Below are 26,310 nucleotides of genomic sequence, written 5' to 3' on the forward strand. Positions count from 1 at the left end.
ATCATCTTTCTCCTCTACTTTGTCTTTCCTTAGCTCCCCAATCTCCTCCTTCTCCCCTATTAGTAATTTAGAGACTTCCTCTCTCTTAACTTGTTCCAATCCCACTGGGTCACCCACTGATCCTATTCCCTCTTCTATTATACCTAAAGGTTCCCCTTCTATTGTCTCCTATCTCACCACTCTTCTCAATAACTCCTTTCTCGTCTTGATGTTCCTTCCTGCTTCAAGCATGCCTCCATTCTCCCTATTCTCAAGAAACCATCTCTTAAGCCCTCTCTTCCTTCTAATTTCCATCCAATCTATCTTCTTCCCTACCTTTCTAAATTACTTGAAGATTACACTCAGGTTTCTACCTTTGTTAATGATGATTCCATGTTTCCTTCTCTTCAGTCTGGTTTCCACCTTTGCCACTCCAATTAAACTGCTCTTCTTTCTATATGTGAGTCTTTGCGCCTTTGCTCTCTGACCGCTACTCTAAACATCGCTCTCTCCTCATACATTTGGACGCATACGCTGCATTTGACACTGTTGATCATACTCTGCTTGTATCTGCTCTTTGTTCATTTTAGGTTTGCTGACTCTGTTCTTGCTCGGTTTCTAACCATGCCTATTCTGTCTCCTGGGCTGGTTCCTCCTCCAACACTCTTCCTCTTCTTCATGGTGTTCCCCAAGTTTCTGTTCTTGGTCCCTTTCTCTTCTTGCTTCACACATCTCCTTTTGCTGCTACTATCCTTTTGGAATTTCGGAGCACCTTTAGGCTGACGACACAAAACCTTTTTCTCTCTTTCTCCTTGTTTACTCCTCCTGCTAGTCATGATGACCTAACTTCCTGTCTGCTCACAATCAAGACCTGGATGTCAGATCACTTTCTTGTCCTGAACTCGTCTTAAACCGAGCTCCTTATTTTTCTATGCCCCCACTCGTTCCCTTTGCTCTCAATCTCAATTCCTGTTATCCGTGCCCACCCCCTGTGTGCCCAATACTGATTCCGTTTGTTTCCTCTTCTTGACCCCTTTCAAAGGAACTCTCCCCCATTCCCCTTTGCTCTACGACTTCCTAATTCTCATTGCGTACCTCTCTAAGGAATTATCTCCTTCAGTCCTAGATTACTTTTCATGCACCTTTTTGTAAATTGCTTCAGTCTGCATTTTATTGTACTGTAACTGGTTTTTTGTTAAGCGCTTTGGAGTAAAGCGCTCTAAATGCCAAATAAATACAAAAATACAAAATACCCATCAGGGACAGATGTTGGCCCTGTCACACTTGATAAGGTGGTCTTTTTTCAGGCGATAGGTAGACAGCATTTAATAAAGCATTCCGACTAATCAGCTTTCACTGCCCAAGTTGTCCATACTTCAAGCGACTTCCACCAGCTTTTATATTTCTCCTAACAATAGTCCACTTTTTTCTGACCACTGGAGAACTTGGTGTCACCTTTGTAAAACCGATAGCTAAAAGCACAGTCAGTAATTCGAGAGGCATAGCCCCAAATCACTACTCCAAAAACTCAAAATACACCAGTCTCACTGCAATGAGCGACAGTGCGGTCATCTCGGCACATTGGAAGAGTGTCCGCATGGGCAAAACAGTCATAGACCAAGGTCCAACATGCAGACACAGAAAAAAAAGCAGTTCTCCTCAAGTGGTAAAGTCAAAAAAGAAGTCATTGCACACTCTGTACCTTACAAGATCAAATACTTTATAACCTTTGGGCAGTCATGATGAGGCCAGCCCTTCAATAATAATGTAAACTGAGTTTCAAGAGGATTTTCGTGAACATAAAGGAATCCGCTCTTCCAGACCAAACACTATGTCAAGAGAAGAGGGACACAATCTAACAGATGGGTGTCACTGTCCCCAGGATATAGGTAGCAAACCTAAATGTTTTAACAAGAATGGAATAATGGACAGCGTAAAAAAGGGGCTAAGAGATGAAAAGGACAGGTATTTTGGTATTTATGTACATCTGGGATTTCAACAGTGTGAAACTTGCTGTTAGGCAACCAAGTGCTTTATACTCTGCAGAGGGGATGTGACCAAGCAGGTTGGTCTGGACTGCCCCTTTTGGGGTGAGACCTAGCCTGCTTTGCATATGGTCGTTTCCCTTTCTCTAATAGCTTGGCAGGTGAAGAACCATGGTCTGGAGGGTTGTCCAGTGCGATGCCAGAGGTTAAGATTCATTCTAAACCTTCCAGCCATCACCTCGTTTGTTTTGCAATACAAAAAGGGGCAGGTACAGTAGAACAGTATATAGGTGGAATGGAAGAGTGAGAGGGAGAAGAAACTGAGGAGGGCGTGGGTTGAAAGAGTGGAGCATGGGCATCACAATCAGTGTCCAACACAGTGGTCTTGAAAGTGCCATGTCTTCAGCGCCATCCTGAAGTGCAGGCTAGAGAGAGGATTCTCTGTGTTGCTAGGTTGTTTCAGATTCTAGGTGTGCAATATCAGCCTATCATCTCGTGCCTGACGTCCAGCTTATTGAAGTAATAGCGTCTTCCAGTTTGCTCAAACAGAGGATTATTTTGAGCAGTAATTTCAGTCAACCCTCCGACACACATATATCAAGATATGGAATGCAAGTAGATTCATCCACACAAAAGGCCTGTGTAAGACATCCAATTGCAGTCTAAATATCCACATGATTACTTATGTCATCAATATGGTGATAGAAAACAGCAGATCTGCATTCTGAACAGAGATGGTTTTAGAAACTGCCCAAGCACACTGTGACAAAGTGATATCTGCTAAGGGTGGGATAGCATGGCTTGTTTTGATTTTTGAAATGGTGTGGTTAATTCTGTTTCTGAAAGTGATATCTGCTAATAAAAACCACCGTTCAGAATGCTCCATGCCAAAAGGTATTACGCAGCTATGTACAATGCCGTGGCAGTCTACTGACATCACCATCAGGACGCCTGCAGTGGCAAAATGACAGGTTCAAATGCTCCATGGGCATTCCCGAACAGCTGCTGGAACCCAAAATTGCAACAGGCAGAAGTGACTTTTTAACCATATTCTGGTTCAAAATGGCATAATTGTGTACCTCATAAGTGTGATGACAGATTAATATCTAAATATAATTGTGACAATCTGCCCGCTCTTGCCTCGCCTTGCGAAGGCGACACACATTGACATAGCCTGCAAACTGAGGCACGTGACTTCCCGGGCAGACCTGAACTAGTAACCCATGTGATGAAGAGGGGACAGAGCGTTGCTAAGGTCCATTTCTCGGATGGGAACTAGACATTACCATGGAGAGAGGTCGATCACCATGGAGAGAAGGCAGGGGCCAGTGTGCAGAGCCTGGTAGATCCTGGTTCAAGCTGTGTCGAGCCACGTTGTTAGCTTCGCCCCAACACCATCAGCCACCAGAGCGGGTCACTGCAGTGGTGAAGCCTGCTAGGTTAAGGGCACTGCGGTTGGGCAGTTGCGCGAGGCGGACAATGCTGTCATGAAAGTGGTTGCCAACGCCCAGTTTGCCTGAATGCCTGGACTACTGGACCAGAAACTTGAAGCCACATGAACGGGACGACCTGGAGGACTGTTATTAGCAGCAGGTGCCGTTGCTGTTCCGATAGGGGCGCGTATTTTGACATTTAGGCTTTGCAACCCTTATTAATTATATATAACGCTATTGACATCACAGCAGAGTGCTGCAACTAGTTTATGTTCCAGCTTTGGTGTACTCTCTTATGTTTTGCATCCCTTTCTATACACTTTTAAATATACAATTCAAAAGTGTCTCTAAACTGTTGGAATGCCATAGCAGTGTTGGGCCAATTTGATTGTGGGCCAAGTGGAGAGTGGCAGAAAGGGGCGTAGAGATAGACTTTGACTCCAGCCATCAGGTGGTCCCTTTTTGCTCTCTTCCTATCTTGTGCACCACCATTTCTGCTGGATGGACCAAAAGAAAAGCCACGGTGTTGCAGGGTGAAATGAAAGATCTGATACTCAGGTAAGGGAAGTGAACTTCTTTACTATATTCCAGTGACAAGGTATGTACATCAGGTAGGTCCAAGTGTAAGTAAGTAGGAAGGTACACAGGAGACATCCACCGACCTCCTCTCTCACAGGCTGCTTCACTCCAACTGACCATCATGGAGCTTACAGGGGCATTTACACCCCAACATTCCATGAGGCATTCTCTCAAGCAAGCGTTCATGCATGACCAAGGCACGGAACACAAGACACAACACACGGCTAGTTTGTCCCCACATATCGTGGCCAATAAGAAAACCAAAAACCTCTTGAAACCAGTAAGAAAGGCAAATAGACTCATACATGAGATAAGGCAATATCGTCATACCATCAATGACCATAGTCCAACAGCTGTACCAACAACTCTAAAGATCTTCAAAAAATAGCCATGTCATTCTAACAACTATTGCACCATTATCATAGATGATTTTTGCAATGTTACAGAAACCCAGCCTCTTATGCTGTCCTAGTCAGCACAGAGATTGGGTACTGCCTCTGCACCTCTATACTTGAATTCAGGTAACACTGGAACATCTTTGTCTTCCTCCCTAGCAAAAGTGGTGCCTTGGCCAAGTTCTAAACTGCAAGGCGCAAGGCCCAGGAAGCTGGAAAACTCTACAACATATCTGCATTAGTTCATCCATCCAATTGTAAAGATCAGCTTGCCTTGGCCACTGTCATCAATGAACAACCTTGCCGTGATGGCACTAGTGGACCTGGTGAAGACTACCTTTCCAATGACCAATCCTGGAACTGCGCCCCCTATGAACCATCGTCCATATCCGACCACTCAACACCCGTTATGGCCAATGACGAACTGGAATTTGCTGTCACAACTACCAATCGCTTCTTGCCACTCCTTGATGCTCAGACTAAAGCTGCAGCAAAGAGTGTTGCACTCCCTTCAACCGTATCTGGCATAGGTGGCATTATCATTGAACATTTCCCCGCAATATAACCATCACTAGCCAGTACTACCGTACCCATGAAACCCAGCCAGTGGCACTGCCTGAAGCACGGAAGAAAGGCCAACCCTTATTGGGTTAAGCTCAAGCTTTCACGAATATTAGATCCATCTCAAGTCAGGATGATTCACCAAAGGCAGTTAATGAGTGCACATGTCACCCTTTGTTGGAAGAGATGACTTCAAGAAGAAAATGAATTGTTCCCTTAATGGAAGAAATGAAAGTCTTGAAGAACAAGACCAAAATGTACACAATGGTCTCGACTAAAAGCGACGACTGAGCCGCCACAATCTTCTAATGCAGTAAAGGTGGCAACTTTTACCAACAAGAAGAGTGACCCAAATTCATCACAGTGCATAAACATGAATAGTGCATCCTTATACCAACAGCTTTGCATTCATACTGTGAGGAATGACAAATTAATTGTGAGCACGCCACATCCTGCAAGTCAACCTTTGATCGATATAGCATCATCAAGCGAGGGTCTCTGGAGGAATGGCGAGTAGGATAGATTAGGATCCAGGAGTCATGCAGTCCAGGCAGTCACGACAAAGATGCATGTGAATACCCGAGGGCATGAGACTTAAGACCCTCAGGGAAGGCAATAGTGTGGGGGCAGCAACAATCGTTATGATGACATTATGGGACATGATCCATCATTAAAACCGTCAGCATTTGTTCCATCAAGGACCCAGTCTATTTCCCTCACCCCAAATCATACAAGCTTTTTGCATAATATACCCATATTAAGTCGGAACCAAGTGGAAACTCAGTAGAGCTTAATCAGCAAACGCATGAATTGGATGCGTTACATCTGTGGGTGCACTTCTGTGATCAGGGAAGACATTCTGAATTGTATCAGAATCTTAGGACAAGGGAGTGACACTGGAGATTATGTTAGGATGCTATTGAAGGGTGCCCAAGTGGCCCAAGGCCTTTTGAGTGTGGAATTTAGATCATTGCCACCTCCAGTATGTGACATCAAGATGAGGGCATATCCCCCCGGAGTATCCATCAATTTCAAGACAGATATTTTAGACCTGCTCACCAAGATCATACTTCGGTGGGGTTGTGGCGGGGGGGGCATATTAGTCAAATACCCATAGTAATAAATATTCCTAATCAATCAACCAAAAACTAGGGGCACTAGTGGTGAATTAGGCACAGTTGAGGGACTATATTCTATCCATGTGTCCCCTGGCGTACCAGAGACAAATGGAGGTGAGCAAAACCTAGCAATGGCTCCTGATAAATTGTGATCCTGGAACTTAGCAGGTCTGGATAAGAACCTGTCCAATGATGATTGGTATGGGTTCATCAGGAGGTTTCAAATGATTTGCCTAGAGGAAACCTGGTTTTGACTGGAAATCACCTCCAAGGTTAGACAACATTCCATCATGTCCTGGGGCAAAAGGAGCCTAGAGGTAAATCCTGGGCGGCCTCCCAGTGTGAATTTATTCCAAATTTAACTGTAAGTCTACATCCATTGAAATATGTCCCAACAATCTCCAAGAAATACATCTCCGTAATACATCTCACAGGCTTTCTAACCAAGCTGTCCTCATATTCAATATATAAAACTGCTCGACTGCTAGAAAAAATTAAATGCATGATTGGTCTCTTAAAGGCCAGGATTAGTCTGGCCATAACAAAATATCATAAAGACCCTTGCATCATCGTAGTTGGCGATTTTAACATGCAGCTGGATCCATTAGGCCTAGTACGATAATCACTTGTTTTGTTCCTCTCCTCCCTCCCGCCCCACCCCTTTCCCTCACCGTTTGTCTACTAGAAATGTCGTCATGCCTAGTTGTCCCGGGAGGATAGCTCAGGGGCAACATGCTCGCCTTGAAAACAAGACGACACGAAGCAACACAGGTTTCATCCCTGGATCCGCGCTTAGAAACCTCTGGGTATTAAGCGCGCTATAAATAGGCAACTAAGACATATTTCGGTAACAGCGCCTCGATGACCCCGGGTTTGTGAGTGCTTTAAAAAAAATGCAAAATATATAAATAAAGATAGTCGCTTGTTATGATCCTCTCTCTACCCCCCTCTCTCCCTCACCATTTGTCATTTCTCTACACTACTAGAAATGTCGGAAGGTCTAGTATGATAGTCGCTTGTTGTGTTCCTCTCCTTCCTCCCTCCGCCTTCCCTTACCTTTTGTCATTCCCCTGCACTACCACAAATGTTCCAGGTTGTGTCGGCAATTCACAAAACGAGAAAACCGCATGCACTGCAGAAGGAGATCACATTTAAAGTACTAAGACATCCATCTTTTTCGGAAATGTGAGCAATATTGCGGCACATTTATTGGAAATGAAGAACCAGATGATTGACCACTAACATAGATAGAAAGCAATAAGAACAACTGCGTCAACAAGACACTCCTGCATTTTTTTCGGAAAAGTGAGCATCAACGTGCTAAACATCTCTTTGAAATTGAGAATTAAATGATCTATCATTTATAAAAACAGAAAGCAGGAACTACCACGTCAACAAGATATGATTAATTACACTGCAGAAACACGAATAAGCACCATCAATTCAGAAGGGGTTTCTCAAACGTCCCGCTGTATTGTTGTGAACAACAGATTAGAAGACTTACCACTGGGGAATTGAATTTGTTTTCACGTCATATTCACTTTGTCCTGAAGATGGCCCAATATCTATTCTGAGTGGCAGCCCGTGAGAGCGAGCAGTACACGTAATGAGGGCCGAAACATATGTCAACCTATCAGGGAATCAAAAATGTTGTGTTTTCCTTGTTCTCTATTACACAATTCAATAACTGTTGTGGTACTAAAGAAAAGTTCAAACAAGTTACCCCATGAAAAAGTGAAGTGAAATTGATGTTTATAAGTGGTATTTAGTGCAAATGAATTATATGTTGTAAAGTTTTTTAAATTGTGTTTTTTTTAATAATTGGAAATAAAATAAAATTATTGAAATACATTAGGTTAATGTCATAAAGGAGTGCCCAAAAGACCAAAGCTGGTTATTCTACAACAAATATATAGTAGAGTCTGTTCTCACCTACCAGTTGTATCCAAAGGGACCTCTACAGAGGGGTAGTCGATCTATCTTTTTGTCCTTTTTTCTACCACAAATGTTGTCAGGCCTAGTACTATAGTCACTTGTTTTGTTCCTCTCCTCCCTCCCCCCTCCTTCCCTCACCTTTTGTCATTCCCCTGCACTACCAGAAATGTCATCAGGCCTAGTACGATAGTCGCTTGTCTGCCTCGTCTACTAACTCCCCCTCCCTCACCTCCTTATCATTGTCAAAGCTCTTGCACCATCTGAAATGTCATCAGGCCTAGTACGATAGTTAATTTCACATTCTTAATGTCTCAAGGCCTTGTAAGACTGTCATTGTATTTCCCTTGCTCCCTTCCCTTGTTTTATGAACGATGCCAATGCTTATAGACATGTCAGAGGACAGATTCGACAACGATCATCATCCACTTTGCTTGAGCTTTGAAATGAATAGTAAAATAGCCAGTTCCGTGATTACTATTTTTATTTATTTATTTATTATTTATACACTTATAATGCGCCGGAGCCCGCAGGCATCAGGGCGCAGAGGAAAGAAGTAATACAGAAAGAAAGAGAGCAGGGTAAACGGAGAGCCAACTCGCATAATGCGATTTTAGGCAATGATCGGCTGAAAATCAAATCGTCAATAACAAGCTAGAACCATATATTTATGACAATTTCCTGCCGGAACTGGAATTATTAATACCCAACATCCCCCTGCCAAGTAATGTGATCTCTACCTATCAGGCGATGATGATCAAATTCGGCACATTGGTCACAAAACCTCCCACACAGATTATGCAGTCTTGTGTCAGACAGAAGGGGTGGATTCACAGGGACTGATGTATAGCGCAAAAAGCCTTAATTGAGCTAGTTAAAGCAGAGGCCCCATGCGAGCGCCAGAAGCTTCAGACGGACAGGAAACATTAGAACGACCTCAGTGAAAAGTAATTATGTGGCTAATGAGTGGGCAGCGTTAGCGGAAGCCGCTAGTAATAATGATCGCTTAGAGTTCTGGAGAAGGGTGCCATTGGACAAGCATGATGCTGAGAACCAACTAGAAGGGTGCATGTCAGAGGACACATGGTTTATACATTTCCCAAAAACAGTTCCCAAAACTTGTCTCCAATTTTGAGGAAATTAGGTTTAGTGCAGAGAATGTCTCTGGATTGGAACTCGCAGGGATTTTTCTTTCCTTAATTTTTCAATGGAAGATATCAAGAGGGCCCTGTAGCAGAAAAGCACGGGGAGGCACCTGGCCCAGATTGTATACTGGAAATCTGGGTCCCAGTCTTCTATCGCTTATTCAATGCAATATCTGCCTCGGGCCTGACTCCCAGTTCTTGGCAAAAGGCGACCTTCATACCACTGTATAAAAAAGATGGACGAGACGAATCAGGGAATTACAGACCCATATCCGTACTCGAAATTACCGTCAAGGGCATTATTACTACATCTAGGGTCTGTGAGAATATTATTACTAGCCATCTTCCAACAGGCCTCAGTACTGTTATGTTATGTTATTTGGCATTTATATAGTCCTCTATATATAATTGGTATGACCTAAAGTGCTGGTAGGTTGAACGCCCTCGGGGACCATAGTCCATGTCAGTTGAAAGAGTAGGGTGTTGAAGGGTGCTTGGGTGCACAAGTTATGTGTGCAGCTGATGTAATTGCTTGATGGTAGCTGCATTCTAAGGTGTGGTGGTATTGGTATTGGTTCAATGTGTGCAGTCTGGTGGGTGGACACCAAGAATGGGTTCTGACTGGGTTCTGGCTGCGTTAGGCCTGTGAGACACGTATGTGTGCAGCTAGGCCGGTTGTTTTGTGAGATATAGCTGTGTTTTATTAGAATGATGAGGTGTTTTTGGGATAATGTTCGTATGTGGGCAGCTAGGCCGAATTGATCGAGGGGTGTAGCTGCATTCTAATTGTTGATGGTGTAGAGTAGAGAGTATGCATAGTGATATGATGTGATATGATGGTTCATTCACACAGCGCCCAACACAATGTGCTTCAGAAGCACTCGATGGCAAGGGAGGGAACAAAGAAAACACAAAGACACTCCCACAGGCCATGAACAGCAAGAATGTGAGGACAAGCCATTGCACTCGGCATGGGGACACCCAGACAGTGCAAGTGCCAGGACACAGACAGGAGGGAACGGTACACGAGGACCAGAGGGGCTGTGGCACACTGCGACATCACAAGGGATAAGGGGGCTTGGGGGCATACAGTGACAACACGGGACACGAGGAGCGCACAGCGATATCTTAGGGGATCAGTGGGGAGCTGGGGGTGCAGTGTCCCATAGTGACATCACAATGACAGTGACATCACACAGTGACATTATGGGGAACCGGGGGGCTGTGTCACACAGTGACATCGCAGTGACAGTGACATCACACAGTGACATCACGGGGGACTAGAGGGGCTGGGGGCGCAGTGACGACACAGGAACCAGAGGGTCTGGGCATACAGTCAAACATGGGGATATGAGGCGTTGTGGGTATACAGCAACATCAAGGGGAAATGAGGGGCTGAGGACAGCAACATCATGGAGGACTAGAGGGAGCTGGGGTATGCAGCGACAACACAGGGACTGGAGGGGTGCGGCACACAGGGACATCACAGGGACTAGAGAGGGCTGGGCATACAGCGACAGCACGGGAGACCAGAGGGGTACACAGCGACATCACGGGAACTAGAGGCAGGGGGTACACAACGACAACACAGTGGTCCAAAGGGGCAAACAGCAACATCACAGGGACTAGAGGGGGCTGGGCATACAGCGACAGTATGGGGGACTAGAGCAGTACACAGTGACAACACAGTGAGCCAGAGGGCAGGGGGTACACAGCGACAACACTGGGGACGAAAGGGGCTGGGGGGCACACAGGGCACACAGTGACATCACGGGGGACAAAAGGGGCTGGCGGCACACAGCGACATCATGGGGGACCAGAGGGGGCTGGGTGCACACAGTGATAACACAGGGGACTGGGGGGGGGGCTGGGGCATGTAGCAACATCACAGGGAACTTGAGGGGCATGGGGGCACCCAGCGACAACACAGAGAGGCAGAGGGGCTGGGGGGTACATAGTGACAATGCAGGGGCAGGAAGCATACCTGAGGCAGACAGGGAGTTGGCAGAGGTTTTGTTGTGGGTCTAGAATGGTGAAGAGGCAGCAAGGATACTGGCAATGATATGTGGATATTAGTAGGGAGAGGGACATGCTTGGAGTTATGATCTATGGAGATCATGATTCTGCATTTCGGGCATGCAGTTGCTTAATAGCCAAATTAATGAGCATATTCATTGATGACATTGTTGGGAGTTTCATTGAGCATTAGTCATCAGCTTGCTAGGAATTCTATTGCTTCAAAAGATCGTGGTTGGTATTACGGAAAGAGCCACGCTTTTAGAGCTTTGCGAAATGTCATATAGTCTTGGGTGTGTCGAATATGTGGGGGAAGCGAGTTTCAAAGAGTCTGGGCCAAGGTTGAGAAGGCGGATCCTCCGAATCACTAAAAGAAGGGCAGTGCTTGATCTTAGGGTGCGGGATAGGAGGTATCATTTTATCTTTTCTTGCAGGTAAAATGGGCCGGTCTTGTGTGCTGCACGGTGAGAGATGCACAGGGTCTTGAAAGTGGCCCTTTGTCTGACTGGGAGCCAGTGGAGGGTTCGTAAGGCTGGAGAGACGTGGTCTCTCAGACCCAGGGCAAGGAGCAGTTTAGCAGCAGCATTTTGTGTTCTTTGGAGTTTGTTAAATTGGTATTCCAGGGCTCCTAGGTATTGGGAGTTGGCATAGTTCAATCTCGATATCACAATAGACATAAATGTGGCAAGTCTGTTCGGGTAGAAGAGGTAGGGAAAGATGCATCTGAGAAGTTTGAGATAGTAATGACAACCTTTTGACACATTGATGATCTGACGGGATAGTGTCAGGCCCAAGTCCATAGTGCAGCCTAGGTTTTTTACTGTGTCGGAGGGTGGGGGCAGGGGGAAGAGGGACGGGGGCCATCGGAGTGGATGAGGTAGAAGGTCAGTGTTGCCGCATACCATGATTTCGGTTTTAGTGGGGTTCAAGAGGAGGTGGTTTATTGTCATCCATCGCTCAATATCCTGAAGACAGCTTAGAGGTCAGGCTGGGGGTTGTTGCCGGAAGTGGGAATTCTTAGGATGATTTGGGTATCATCAGCGTAATTGTAGCACGAGATGTTGTGCATGCGGATGATTCGAGGAAGGGTGGTCATATAGAGGTTGAACAGGAGAGCAGATAGATATGCGCCTTGCGGTACTCCAGTGTTAACGGAGGGAGCAGCTGAGACAAATGGGGAGAGGAGGGTTATTTTTTCCTGTTGTAGAGGCAGGAGACGATCCACTTGAGAGCAGTGGCACAGATTCCAACGCGGTGAAGAAGGATTGAGTGGTTAACCGTGTCAAAGGCTGCAGAGAGATAGATCAAAGATAATTAGTGCAGGGCATCCTTCTGAGTTTGTAATCATTTAAGAACATACCAGATCGAGGTCAGAGTGGTTTCAGTTCCATGTCGTGGTCTGAAGCCTGATTGTGTGGTGTCGAGGAGGCCGTTGGATTCTACAAAGGTGTTGAGCTGGAGTATGCTGTTAGGTCGATGAGTTTTGCAAGGAATCTGGTGTTGGAGATTGGTCTGTAGCTTTTGGTGTAGAGGGGGTCGAGGGATGCCTTTTTAAGAAGAGACTTGATATGCACTATTTTGAAGGCATTAGGGAAGATGCCATAGGTGAGGGAGTCATTTAGTATGGCTCTTGCATGTTATCCAGCGCAGGTAGACGAGAATATTTCTTTTAGGACAGAACTTGCTATTAAAGAATTATGTTATCCTCCAAAAAAATGCAACTGTATGCAATCTTTATTAATTTGAAGCGTGCCTTTGATGGGGTGCCTAGGGCAGCACTGTGGGAAGGTTACATGGGAAGGTTACATGTGATTTAAACAAATAAAAAACTAACAAATGAAATAATAACAAAAAACAAAATATCAAATTCCTTTTTTTTTTATTGTGGGGCCCCACGCTTCTAACACCAGCCTGAACCCCCGGCACACCTTTTACCCCTTTACCTCCAGCCCCCATATATTTGTTTTTCAGTGTTTTTTCATTATTGTTGCATTCGTTATTATTTTTTCGATATAATCACTGTATACCCTGTGGGAGATGCTGAACGACTACAACATACCGCTGGCACTACTTCATGGGATTTGCGGTCTGAAGAACAGCAACACTGCCACTACACGCTTAAAACGTGCTGGTGATGTCATAGCCCCGATCAGCATTGGCGCCGGGGTAAGACAAGGCTGCGTGCTCGTAACAACCTTGTTTTGTGTCTATATTAACAAGCTTATCTCAACTCTTAACCGCTTGCAAGTGGATGCCCCCAAATTAGGAGGGGAAAGCATGCCACTTCTCTTGTTCGCAGATGATACTGTCCGAGTATCAACATTGCTGAGACGATTGAGTAAAATGGTGGCCGCCTTTCATAAGGGTTGTGTGAGTAGTGGTTTATTGATTAATCATGCCAAAACAAAAAACCATGGTTTTCAATACACCAGGCTCTAGGCTCACATAACCAGGCTTAAAATCATGATTGAGGAGAATTTAATTGCGCATGTGGAGTCTTTCGATTACCTAGGTATCCGATTCTCAAGTAAGGGTGGCTGGTCAAACCAGGTTGACAAGGCAATCTTAACAAAGGAGCGTCAGAGTAATGGAATACTGAAGTTTGCACTGAGCCATGGTAACAGGGCTTTTTCTCCTGCACTCCACTTGTACAGCCTTCGGGCAAAATCGTCTGCTACGTACGGGGCTGAGATCTGGGGATACTCGCGCACCACTGGTATAGGTGTAATTGAAAATACATTCTTAAAAAAGGCATTGGGCCTCATTACGACCCGGGCGGTAAGGGAATACCGGTACCGGTAAGGGCACTGATGCCGGTAATCCCTTACCGCCCTATTCCGAGGTCCCTTTGCGGGTCCTCCCTTAACGCCTGGTTAGGACAGGACCCGCAAAGGGACTTTGGAGCTAATAACGGTACCGCAATTAGCGGTACCGTTATTAGCGCCTTCCCCATTCCCATTGAGCCCTATGAGGGGTCAAATGGGAATGGGGAAGGGCCATGGTGAATAGGGAATTACCGCCCCCGCCAACCTTGGAATGGGGCGGTAATTGCTCCATTCACCATGGCGGAATCTGTAAGGTTTTGGAGGCAACCATGGTGCAAATAGCACCATGGTTACCGCCTGAGTCGTAATGAGGCCCATTGTGTTTACCCACTTGCACCCGGAACACCACGCTACGTCCAGAACTGAACCAGCAGTCAATTTCTGATGCGATAGCAATCACCCCAATTTGCTACTGGCTTCGGCTGTGGTCCTCCTCCCATTTGGTTCAATACAGGGAGGAAATGGCTGATCTTAGGGCTCAAAGTGGTGACATGGAGTTAAAATGGTGGTAGCATGTTGGAACCGTGCTCTGGCAACGGAAATTGAATGAACTTTGGCATAATCCGCAACAAAGGACCCCCCCTTTCAAAATCGATGCATATTGAGAGAAATGCAACCATGCTGCGGAACAGGGAAAGCATAGCTACAGCTCTAGAATTGCTTCTGAGTATTGGCACAATACAAGGAATTTGCTTATGAAGAATATGTGGATTGAGTGTCGCCCGGGCAAGCTCGATCATGAGCACATGATCACACTTCTGTTAGGAATTGTACCCCTGTGCGATGGACAGCTATCCTGGACTCAGATTAGCACAGATGTGTGCCCCATTTGCCTATACACTCGAGAAGATATTGTGCCCTTGCTTTTTATATGGCCAATGCATAAAGATGCGAGGGCGCGCTATATAAAACCCTTGCTTGCGTCTGTGCTGAGAGCGCAATATCCAAGATGCGGTAGCTCTGTGCAGAGTGACTGACAGCAGGCTGGTGACTCATGCTGTCCCTGAATATTCGCATAGGGTGTGGGAAATAAGATCATTACATCTTAAAGGTCATGCCACACCCTGGGTGCACGAGGGTACTTGTTGATGTCATAGATGTTTGTTTTGCACCTAAATAGCAGGCATCATTTGTATCAGGAAACCACTAATGACAATTTTGGGCATATGTTTTCGCCTGCTCTTTTATCAATAGTTTGTACAATTATCTTAACTTACTTAGTAGATATACCCCTTTTCACAAGGACATTCATCTTTTTTGTTGGATGTAACTAATGTTATGCATTTGCAGTTTCTTTACGCTGCATCACCTTAGCGTAGATACTGCACGTGGGTGGTCAATGTCTTGCCCAAGATAACATGATTTAATAATGTTACGCTGGGATCCTGAACTGATCAGAAAGTTGTGGGGTCATTGGGCTCTTATTGAGTTAGGATCTTATGATGTTATTATGCTTTTACTAAGCAATATTTATCTGATTTTTACAGATACAATTTAGTGAGTATTTTGCAGCTGTGTTTTTCTGATTGCAATTGATCTTTGCTGTGTTTATCTGTACTTTTATGGCCTGCGGCCAAATACAAGGTTTCACTGACTAAATATAACCCATGACTGTTTCTGACTTGGAGGCTAAAGATATTGAACAATTATATATCCACCATATTTTGATTCAGTTGCATTGTCAGCTTGGTGGACAGTGACTGATTCATGACAGAGTCTTGTGTGTAATAAGCTGTACGGGTTGGGTGTACCAAAAACAACCATGTTGTATTGAACTACCGAAGCCCTCTCATTGATCCAACTGAGAGGGCCTGTCACCTATCCCAGGCAACAGGAACACTCCATAGGAGGTCACCTCGCAACCTGTTCTTCTAAGAAAGTCCTGCTATTAAAATGGACATCACCAGTTTGCTGATTGCTGCAGTTCATTTAATGTAGGCAGATATGGTACGAGGATGGATTTTGTATAACCCAGGAGGGGAGATGCAGACATCAAACATATCTCACCAACTTGGATTTTGGTAGGGCTCAAAAATGTTATGTTGCCCCCCTCTCCACCCCCACTTCCACTTCCTGTAGACAAGGCACGATGGCTATGGCAGAGTAATAAACCCAGATTTGTCTCGCAGTACATAGAACAAAAATAAATAGTATCACCATCGGACACGCACCGGCCGGGACACGTACACAACACCTTTTGGTCTGGCCACATAAGGTCCAAGTTACAATTAGACCCTCATAAATGGCCGCCTTCACATATGGAGCCAACAGCGGCTCTCTATCCGAGATATGCACATGCTCAATGGAGTTCTAGCTATTAATCACCATGGCAACATTCCCGTCCCCACTCACGCATTCATTGAATCTACTTGAAAAGCTACAACCACGCAGGTAACCTCCCCGCATTTTCTTGCTGGTCCAATCAGTGCCCCATGCTCGTTACACACCACCAGACCCGGAGGGCCAACCAATAATTATTTGAGCACTGTCATTTTTACAGCCATACGAACTGGTCGCTGCCAGCTGTCATGAGCAAGCATCCAGATTACTTAGCTGCAGAACAGCTCCTGTATGAAGTTCTTCAACAGGAATGATGAGGTAAAAAGTAAGTTCTAAGCACAAGGCACAATGCCACCAAATATAACCCACAGGTTACTGACAATCCTTTCCTAAGAGGCATTGCTAGGGGGGGGGGCTAAGGGGGCTATACACAAATATGGTATAATGACGCCATTATACCATATGTGTGTATAATAGTTATGTGATTCAGTCACACTATTACTTACATCACGCTAAATAACCAATGTTGATAGATTGTAAACATTGTGATGCGAACTACAGCCATAAGTGTGAAGTGTTGTTTTCTCTCCATCTTGTCCATTACGGCTTTCGTAAATGATGAACACTGTATATGGCTTTTTATGTTGTTTTTACTGTTATGTTTGGAGTAAATATTGATTAAAATATGTTTAAGATAACTTTTTGACCGTGGTGGTAGACAGAATTGTATGAAAATTCCACTGTGAGGATAATTTCTGATAAGTAGCCTTCCCCTTGTGTGTGTTAGAGGTGGGTAGCTAATGATTAATGTACTCGCTTGTTTGATGTATCCTTCCTCATATACCACAGCCCCCTTTACAAATAATTGAGGAACCTTGTGTGCTCACAACATTTGTTTACCCCTATGATAGAAGCACTAAATAACACTCCATCCTATATTACAGAAACCCTATTTGAGCAATTTTCCACAGCAAAAAGAGCAGCAGGCGGCTGCCTGTGCCCCCCACCTGACCCTTCGTGGAAGGGTGGGCTTTTACCAGGTCAGTGATTCTTTCTGGGCCATTAAGAGGCCCAGTTTAATACACACCAGCAGCATCCAGCAACTCACTAATTTAGTATTTGGTGTTCCCACAATAGGGGTACCCTGATCCCGGTCCAGAAGAAGGCCGACCAATTTAAAATACCCTCCCGAAACATACGAAGAAAGGAAAGGACACTCAAAATGGAGTACTTGCCCTCACTTACAGCTAACCAGTAGTGACGTCGACCAATGATTGGTCAAGTGACTGTTCTAGTTACTAACTATCATGAACAGGAGATTTTGTATCATATGAATAATTTGGGTTTTCCCAGGATGAATAAGTAATCCTTAAGAAGCTCATACCCGCCACAAAAACACATGAGTGTCACACAGAATCGGTTGCGTATTTGGTACAGTTTTTTATACATGTGTGTTGTAAAAATGTTTAGGACTAAGAGGTATCGGCTATCCACTGTTTGAATGGACACACGCATCGATCACGCACAGATGGTCCATGCCCCTCTTTGTTTCTTTGTTTACGTGATTCAAGGACAAGCACTAAATGTTGGCTGCTTGACACCTCTTTACTGTATAGCTGTGTACATGTTTTTGATAATTGAGTAAGCCTTACAGTATAAAGGCACAACAGAATCAGTTGAGAGAATGTGAACATGACTAGGAAGTTATTTTAGGTCATGGTTACAAATGAATGAACTGCTAAATTAATGTGAATAAAACTAAAACGTGGGTGATGAACAGTACCACCTAGAAAGTGCCAAAGAGTTATGATTTTCACGAGGAATGCTGCACTAATTGCCACACATGGTTAAATGAATAACACACAGGTCGGTGCATTTGTATCAGATTATTATATATGTGTTTTTTTGTTATTTATCTATTTTTACCCTAGGTCTTAATAGAAAAGGGTTTCCCTTCCGTTATATACACTGGCTATGGCATCAGAAATACATTGACAATTGTTTCAGAAGCCCGGATGGAACCCTTCACAACAGGCTTCCTATGGACCAAACTGCGGTAGCATTTTGCCTCTACAATTGGAGGAAACCCTCTCCTCTGCTGATTCATCAGTGGAAACTACTTGTAAAAGAACCTGATTAGACGTACAGCCTACTCTGAAGTGTTCTGCTAGAGAGACGAAGACCGGGTGCCCAAAGGCAGATGACATCTCTTCTTCCTAGGCATTGTAAGCGCCTATTTGGGATAACCAGCTGGCTGGACAAGGTCTCCTGCAACTGAGACACTTGTCTCAGATGGCCCCAGAATCACTGTAAGTCATAGAGGTGGTTTTTATTTTCCTTTTTGTCAGGGTCTTGGGCTGCCCCCCCTCCCTCATCTCCTATGACTCTCCTTCCTAACCCAAGCATCCATACCCCTGCTTAGTTCTTCTGAAAGTTGACCCCTACTGTTCAAAGAGCCAGCCTATATTTGTGATGGCAATATAAATGCTGGCTGTCTAACCTTCCCCAGGGAGTTCCTAACTGTCCCTGCGCTATCCAGTTGTTAATGATCGAATTGGAATTAGGATAAAGCCTGAAAACACACACTACGTGATTTGGGGTTCTTCTAACCTACCCACTCTCGCCTCTCCCTTCTATACTCTTTGTCTCACTCCTCCCACCACTCTGTGTCCCTTCAGTGTTCTCACTCCTCCTAGATGTGTCCTCCCCGGTTTGGTGTTACTCATCTTTCCACTAATCTACTCTACCTGCTCCACGTTACGACTGCCTCCAACTCACTACTCCTCCAAATTCCACACTCTGCCACTCCTTCCTTCCTCCTGCTGCTCTCCTTCTCGCCTGCCACGTCCATCTCTAACCTCACAAAAAAAAAACACATTTCTATTTTCTATCCCATAATCAAATCTCCCTCCCTCTGCAGGATTGGACAATCTGGCCCTGTCTTCCCCATCCAGGGTGTGTGTGAGCGTGCGTAATGAAAAGTCATAAGAAAGAGGATAAGCCCCACCCTCTTTCTCTGCACTAGTATTCCGCGTACCAAAGTAGATGGTCTAAAACGGCCAATGTTCAAGTTTATGTTGTAGGACACTTTCCTTTAAGGTCGCCCAGCAAGTCAGTTGGTGAAGGGTGGCTCCTTCAACACCTTTGTGTCCTGTTGGTGTAGGAATCCTGTGGTTGGTTGCACAAGATTCTTTCCCCTAATCAGGAGCTCCACAGTGCTTCCACGTATTGAGGCTGGTGAACTGGGAAGTCCAATGTTAAGGTTCATGTTCCGGGGCACCGTTCCGTTGGGTCCTCCAGTAAGTCCTTTCCGGGAATGTGGGGGCCCCACTCCCTTTGTGGTCCCTTGTGGTCTAGGGAGCCTTGTGCAAGCTTAACTGCGAGGTCGGCAGTGAGGCCATGACATGAAGCAGCCTCTCTTTCTTTTAGATTCTCATCACTGGAGTCTTTGCAGCCATCAGACAATAGTCCTCTGGATCGCCAGGTTCTCTGTACTTGTTCTGTGGGAACTCTACAAATAGAAAGGAAATTGACAAGTATCTCATAACGAAGGGAAGGCTGGAGAGAAGATTGGTCTGCAAACATACTTGCTGGCACAAGGTAAGGGACAGCAATTGGGGCCCGGTCTTCCAGTGGCACCAGATTTGCGAGTGGGATTGGCTCCTCCGCAGACATCCCACCTTTAACTGAAAGGGGCCTTCACCACCTGTTTACAAGGCTAGGGTACTGGCCATGTCACATACTATTACAGAGGGCCCTGCTCACTGGAAGTGGTAGAACCCAGCAACTGCTCTCTGCAAACCTTCTTGGTTGGAAAGGGCAGAGGACCGGATTTGTCCTGCCCCTCAGACCCTGGACTGGGTGTTGCAGTACCCAACGAGCTGAGGAAGTGACAATTGGCTCTCCCTGCATCTCCGAACTTCCTTGAAGCCAGTTTGGGCACCCTTGTCACCATCATAGCTACTACAATGGAACAGCCAGGCATCTTTGACCTCAATGCACCTCTGCATATCCGAGTTTTTCTGGACACCGAACCTCCACTGTAGCCACATGTGAGACCTGTCTTGTCTTCTAGCCTCTCCGACATGACACCGCCTGTCTGGTTACCAGCTTCTTTGACCTGCTAGCAATCCCTGCTACAGTACCACAAATGTATGTTGTTGCCAGCCGACTCCTTTAGCCACCCAAGGTAAGTCTACATCCGAGGCCGTCAAATCTTCCAATGCCACGACCGAACATCACCTGCCATTTTCCAGCGTGTTCGACCCACACGCCAGTGCTGCTGCCAAACCACACGTGTCCTTTGGATCCCATCAACCCCACTCCCCAACTCAACCCCGGCTTGGTGTCGACAGAGTGCAGACCCCAAGTTCGACCTCAAACAGCTTTGATTGACACTGTTGAACACTTAAAGACAGGAACTGAAGGTATTTAAATCAGCCATTTCCCTCTGGTTCGCCTTAAAGGACTCTAGGAACCTTAAAGCCCCTTCTCTACCTACATCTTCAATAACTTTGACATTTTGCTGCAGAAATATTTCCCTGAACACCCCCGTCTACCACATCAGAGTGCTCCTTCATTTTAAAACGTGTTTTCTCTGTATATTGCCTTGTAGGTGTGAGCCAGTAGTCTTCTTATTAGTCATTTGCATCCTTGTTAATTTAATAAAAAATGCTGCTTTGATAGAACCTTGGGTGGACAGTCTTTTTTTTTGGTACCATGGTACTATTGTTGGTTGGATTGCTTCTGTACCAGCTCACAGCCCTCCTGAAAAGTATAGTCTGCCCTGGGGCTGCGCTATCCCAAACATCAAAGGAGGTATGCTTAGCAGAGGTGCCTGTTTCACCTTTATGGTTCGAACCGCTGCTTGTTTAGTTGTGGTATGGGGCTGAGTACACACCCTAGTCAGTACTCATGCATGGGAAGTCGTTTTTCCTCATACACCACAGACACCACCAGTAGGAGGCGGAAATGGGTATAGTTCTCCTTCAGGAGAACCATCTTCGGTTCCGGATGCACCGCAAGACCTTCCTCTTTGCTTCTGCTTTCTCTCTTCCTCTCCCCTACTGATCTCTGTCTGTACCCGCACTGGGCACCTGGCTACCCTGTGAATGTGTGCCCTGATCCCTGCCCACCCACCTGCACACCCGCACTTCCCCCTGTAAACCCTTGCACTTGGGTCTGTATCTGCAGTCCTATAGTCCCCTTAACTGCACTTATAAGACACCGGTTGACTGTGCTTAATTCTTGCACTGGCCACCTGCTGCACGCACTACCTGTTGTTGTTTTGATCATGTGTTCAGCACTTTCCACTCCTTCTCTGCCCATTGCACTTTCCCCCTTCCCTCTCCCCTGTACTTGCGCGTTCTCAATGTCACTCGGCCTAGTTAGATCGTTGTTTTTTCCTCCCATGTACCCGTCCCTTGCCTTGTCACACCCTGAAACACTTGTGTATGTGCGTGCTATAAATAAAATATCATATCATATCATAGCACTTAAACATCACTCTGTATCTTCCACAGCTTGAGGCGAATGAGGGCTGAAAGAAGGGTAGAACAGATACAGGAAATGGCAAGTCCACATTGAAAAGAAATATGTGTCCATGAATTAAATGTGTTCAAAAGAACTGAGGGCCATGCTGACAATGTTGGTAGAACAACCGCTCGTATTGAATCGAGACAAGATCAAGAGAGGGATGCCCTAGTGGCCGATATCCAGACCTCAGAAGATGCCCAGCCCACCACACCCCATCCCATCACAGGCCTAAAAAAGAACAACCACCTCACCCTAGCCCTCAGAAGCAAGGCAATGAGAAGGAAAGTGCCCTGCTGCCCGGCTGGAACACGGACCCTTTCTGATGGTCTAGGCGGCACCAGAAGCAACATGATCATATGACTTGCGTCCAAGAGAAGTAAGAAGAAAACTAACAGAAACCCGTCATCCCCCTGCTATGCCCAGGGGCTGTGGAATAACACACCGTTGCACACCAGATTGGCCCTGTCTCACCTGGCCTTCAGGGTAAATGGAAGGCCCTGCTCTTCAAGGAAAATGTTGTTGCCCATTGACCCCATGCTAACTTCTCCTCCCCTCTCACGCCTTACGGTACCCGGCTGAGCCTTATATCCTTTTATTCTACCAGGCTTCACTCAATCCGTTAAAGAAAGCAAGGGGTTAATGAGAAAAAAAGGGCCTCTGTGCCAATCATTCCACTCAGTTTAGAACTAGCTGAATTTAGTGGCCCCAGAATTCATTGTGTAAGTTGTTGGTTCAAAATGTGCTTTGCTGGTCAATTCTGAATCACTCCATATATGTAGAAGCATGTCACATTCAGAAGTATAGGGCCTGATTCTCAGAAGCGTTTTATAATGGTGCAATCCCGTAGGAAAATGTTTTGTGAATCAGGCCCATACACTTTGATAAAACATAAAACTAATGTTTTCATAAAAATCAAACTGATTGAAAAATAAAGTGATTTGCAGATTTGAATCTGATAGAATTTACTCGGCAATTCATTTTTGGGAAAGTTTCTGAAGGGAAACATGCAACGCACTGTACACAAGGTGTTGATGAAAAGAAACACAAAATGGCAAAATAGGGACTTTGAGAGAGAGAAAAGAGAATGATGGATGGCCAGGTTATTCTTAAATTCTGAAAGGGACGGGGTGCCAGAGGAAAACACCTCTCCCCCTAATCCCCCAAGGCTGTTGTTTGGAAATAATAGTCAAGTATGCAACTAAGTAATGGGAATCCAAAATGTTATGAGTCACCAGCCATTAAAGAGAGAACCGGTTAAGAAAATTCCAACATCTGGACAAGCCTGATGCCCATGTGTCTTCCAATCAAAGAGTTTGGTCATTTCAAAGTGCAGTTGAGCGCATCTTCTATTCATTGATACTTCCAACATCAGGGTCTTTATATATTGGATCCTCCCCACATGTTTTACTTACAGGGAACCAGCTCCACTGACTTAAGGTGAAAGTGCAACGATGCAGCACATGTACAGTTGGCTATTCCTCCCTTTTTCACCAAATATTTCGGGACATGGGAATTTATGCAGACCAAATATTCAATGCATGATAACTAAGCTAGAACATTATAAAAACCCAGCTTTATGATATCATATAACCAATAAAAACAACACATAGGGCCTCATTACACGGTAGGCGGTGGACCAAGGTGCTAATAGCACCTTGGTCCATGCCGGTAAAATACTGGCACCGCCTTGGTGGAAAGGGGAATTACCGCCCTATTCCAAGGTTGGCGGGGCGGTAATTCCCCCTTCCACCATTGCCCTTCCCCATTCCCATTTTTGCCCCATAGGGCATAATGGGAATGGGGAAGGTGCTAATTACGGTACCGCCTTGCGTGTAATGAGGCCCATAATCACATATATATATATATATATATTCATATTCAAATAAAAAACTTTGTTAAACAGACGTTATGGTTCGAAGTAAAACCGAAAACCCCCTGAAATTCACCAGTTATGGTAAACTAAGCAACCATAGCTTGCGCCACCACTGTGCACTGCTAAGACTAACACCCAGGGGCTAAACATATGATGTGGTCAGTGATGTCATCAGTTACATTTGAGATACATCTTTCATGTTCTGGGTGTGACTGTTAGCATTGCACAGTGCTGATGGCAAGTATGGGGGCTCAGTCTGCCATAACTGGCGAATTTCAGGGGTTTTTCGGTTTTAATTTGAACCATAATGGGGAGGGCGAACATTTTTTTTTTTAGTGAAGGTCACAGGTTTTTCAAAGGGCAATTTAACTATAACGTCCCATCAACAAAGCTTTTTTTGTAGTGAATTTTACAAGTTTTTGGGAGAGCAACGTAAGCATAACGTCCCTTTAACAAAGTTTTTTTAACTGAATGCCATAGGTTTTTAGTACTGTAAATACATCATAACAGTACATTAACGAAAATGTTGTACTATATTTATCAGGGTTCTAATAGTAACACATAAGCATACCACTGTAAAGGAACATTTGAAGTAACTGCCCACCTTCCGAAGAATTCCACATAATCATATACGGGCGCACAGCATGGGGACGTGTTCGAAAAGTCATACGCACTTCACAATGACATGTGTAACTGGGTGATAGTGGAGAAGTACATTGTATATTCTTGTACAAACTTGAAAATGGAAAATTTCCGGCGCAGAACTCCACAAGGCAAGCTTGCAACACAATTTAAGCAAGAGTGCATACCGACATATCTGGATCATTAACCCTGATTCCTCCCCAAAGAGTGGGGGATGAATGCCATAAGCAATCGAGATTTTACAGCAGTAACTCGTGCTACCAAGAAAGATGATTTTTTGTCTTCAACCGCAACGCCTCTGGCGTTCCCAGCTGATGAAAACAAATCCTTTTTCAAGATGGCCACCATAGAAAGGGAAGACGGGTGTTGGAAAGAAACCCTTCTTTGCTTTCCATTGCAGGCTACAGAACGCAAAAATTAAACTGTGTGACTGTAAAGGCAGCACCACATTTGTGTTCCTTGAAAAATGTATGGTTATAAGCAACACCTTTACCAGAAAGGCAGTCCCTGGTGGAGATGGCGACCTCAATGCAATGTTTTGTCCCTTCCAGTAATGGCCAGTAGCCACATCCCCGACATTGTGGCCACTAACCATACATAGATGTTACTCCTCAGAGACAGAAGCTGTACCTTTGATTTGTTATGTACATGAGTACACTTGTTAAACATCAAAACACTATCACATACACAACATAAACCTTTTCGGGTGTTGGCAATGACCTTTACTTACATGTGTTGTAAATGTACTCATTTATTTTGTAAAAATGTGCTTACAAAATGCAAAGGAGTACTCTACTTACGGTTACATAAAATCTGAAACAAACTCTCTGATGGGAAGTGCAATGACGTTAGAAATACTGGAAGCAACACCATTACCACTCACCGTTCGACACATAATTTCGTAAGTGGCACAGGATGAAAGGTGTGAAGATATGTGTATTGGGAGGGTGTAACCATGTATTATTTTACAAACATTTCTGTGCACCAAACACTTTCAGTGCACCCTACCTCATTTTCCCGCTTTTAAGAAGATAGTAAGTATTCTGAACTAATGTTGGTTAATAGCGCATCTGGGTGACAAAAATTGGCCTGACGGTGACAGAAATTGGCCTGACGGCACTAAAGCATATGATATGGGCCTGACCCTCCCGTAGCCAAAACAAATGGGGTATGCAGTATCTTTCTCCATAGCATTCCTTGGCAGCTTAAACAAATGCGACCATATTGATGTACGTGCCATGATGTAGCACCTACAAAAGAATACATAACAACATGCAACGTAGCATGCCACATTGTGAAAGCAGAGAGTACATTTGTAAAAAAACACTGACATTTCAAAATTAGTACAGTAGTTTTATTTCACAATAAACTAAGCGAAATCATCGCCCTAAGCGATTAATAAAGTAGATGTGTTTCACAATGAACTGTGCAAAATGATTGCCCTATGCACATTTCCATACAAGTAATAAGTTTCTGTCTTTCGTCGACAATGAAAATGGTAATGGTCACGTTGGTTTCTTTCACTCACAGAAAGTGAGCGTTGCCGCCACAATAGTCATTTTCCTCCCACATGTGCAAGACGATGTCAAACGCTGTGATCGACACCACCAGAAAGGATGGAATGTTACTTCTTATTGCGACAGCAGCATACGGACAGAGAGGTCCAACACGATCATCCCACTTAATTATAACACACAGACAACCATTAATGAACAGTTGCATTTGACGGTTAAAAAAGGCATCACTCGGCAGCTGTAATCTGTGACAATCACAATAGGGAATTAAGTATCTGAGGGGAAAAGAGTAAATAAAAGGTATATCAATGCGCAAGCTCTGCACAAAACAAATTTGTAACACATACTTTTATTAGTAAAGAATATTTTAAATTGGGGAAAATGTACTGGCACCCCACAAACGGCGACAATGTGTAATATGACGCACAGACAAGCGGTAATTAACAGTTGCATTTGACAGTTAAAAAAGGTGTCACTCGGCAGCTGTAATCCGTGACA

The sequence above is a fragment of the Ambystoma mexicanum genome, chromosome 3p, assembly GCF_040938575.1.
Source record: "Ambystoma mexicanum isolate Mex_15411 chromosome 3p, UKY_AmexF1_1, whole genome shotgun sequence".
In the NCBI taxonomy this organism is placed as follows: Eukaryota; Metazoa; Chordata; class Amphibia; order Caudata; family Ambystomatidae; genus Ambystoma; species Ambystoma mexicanum.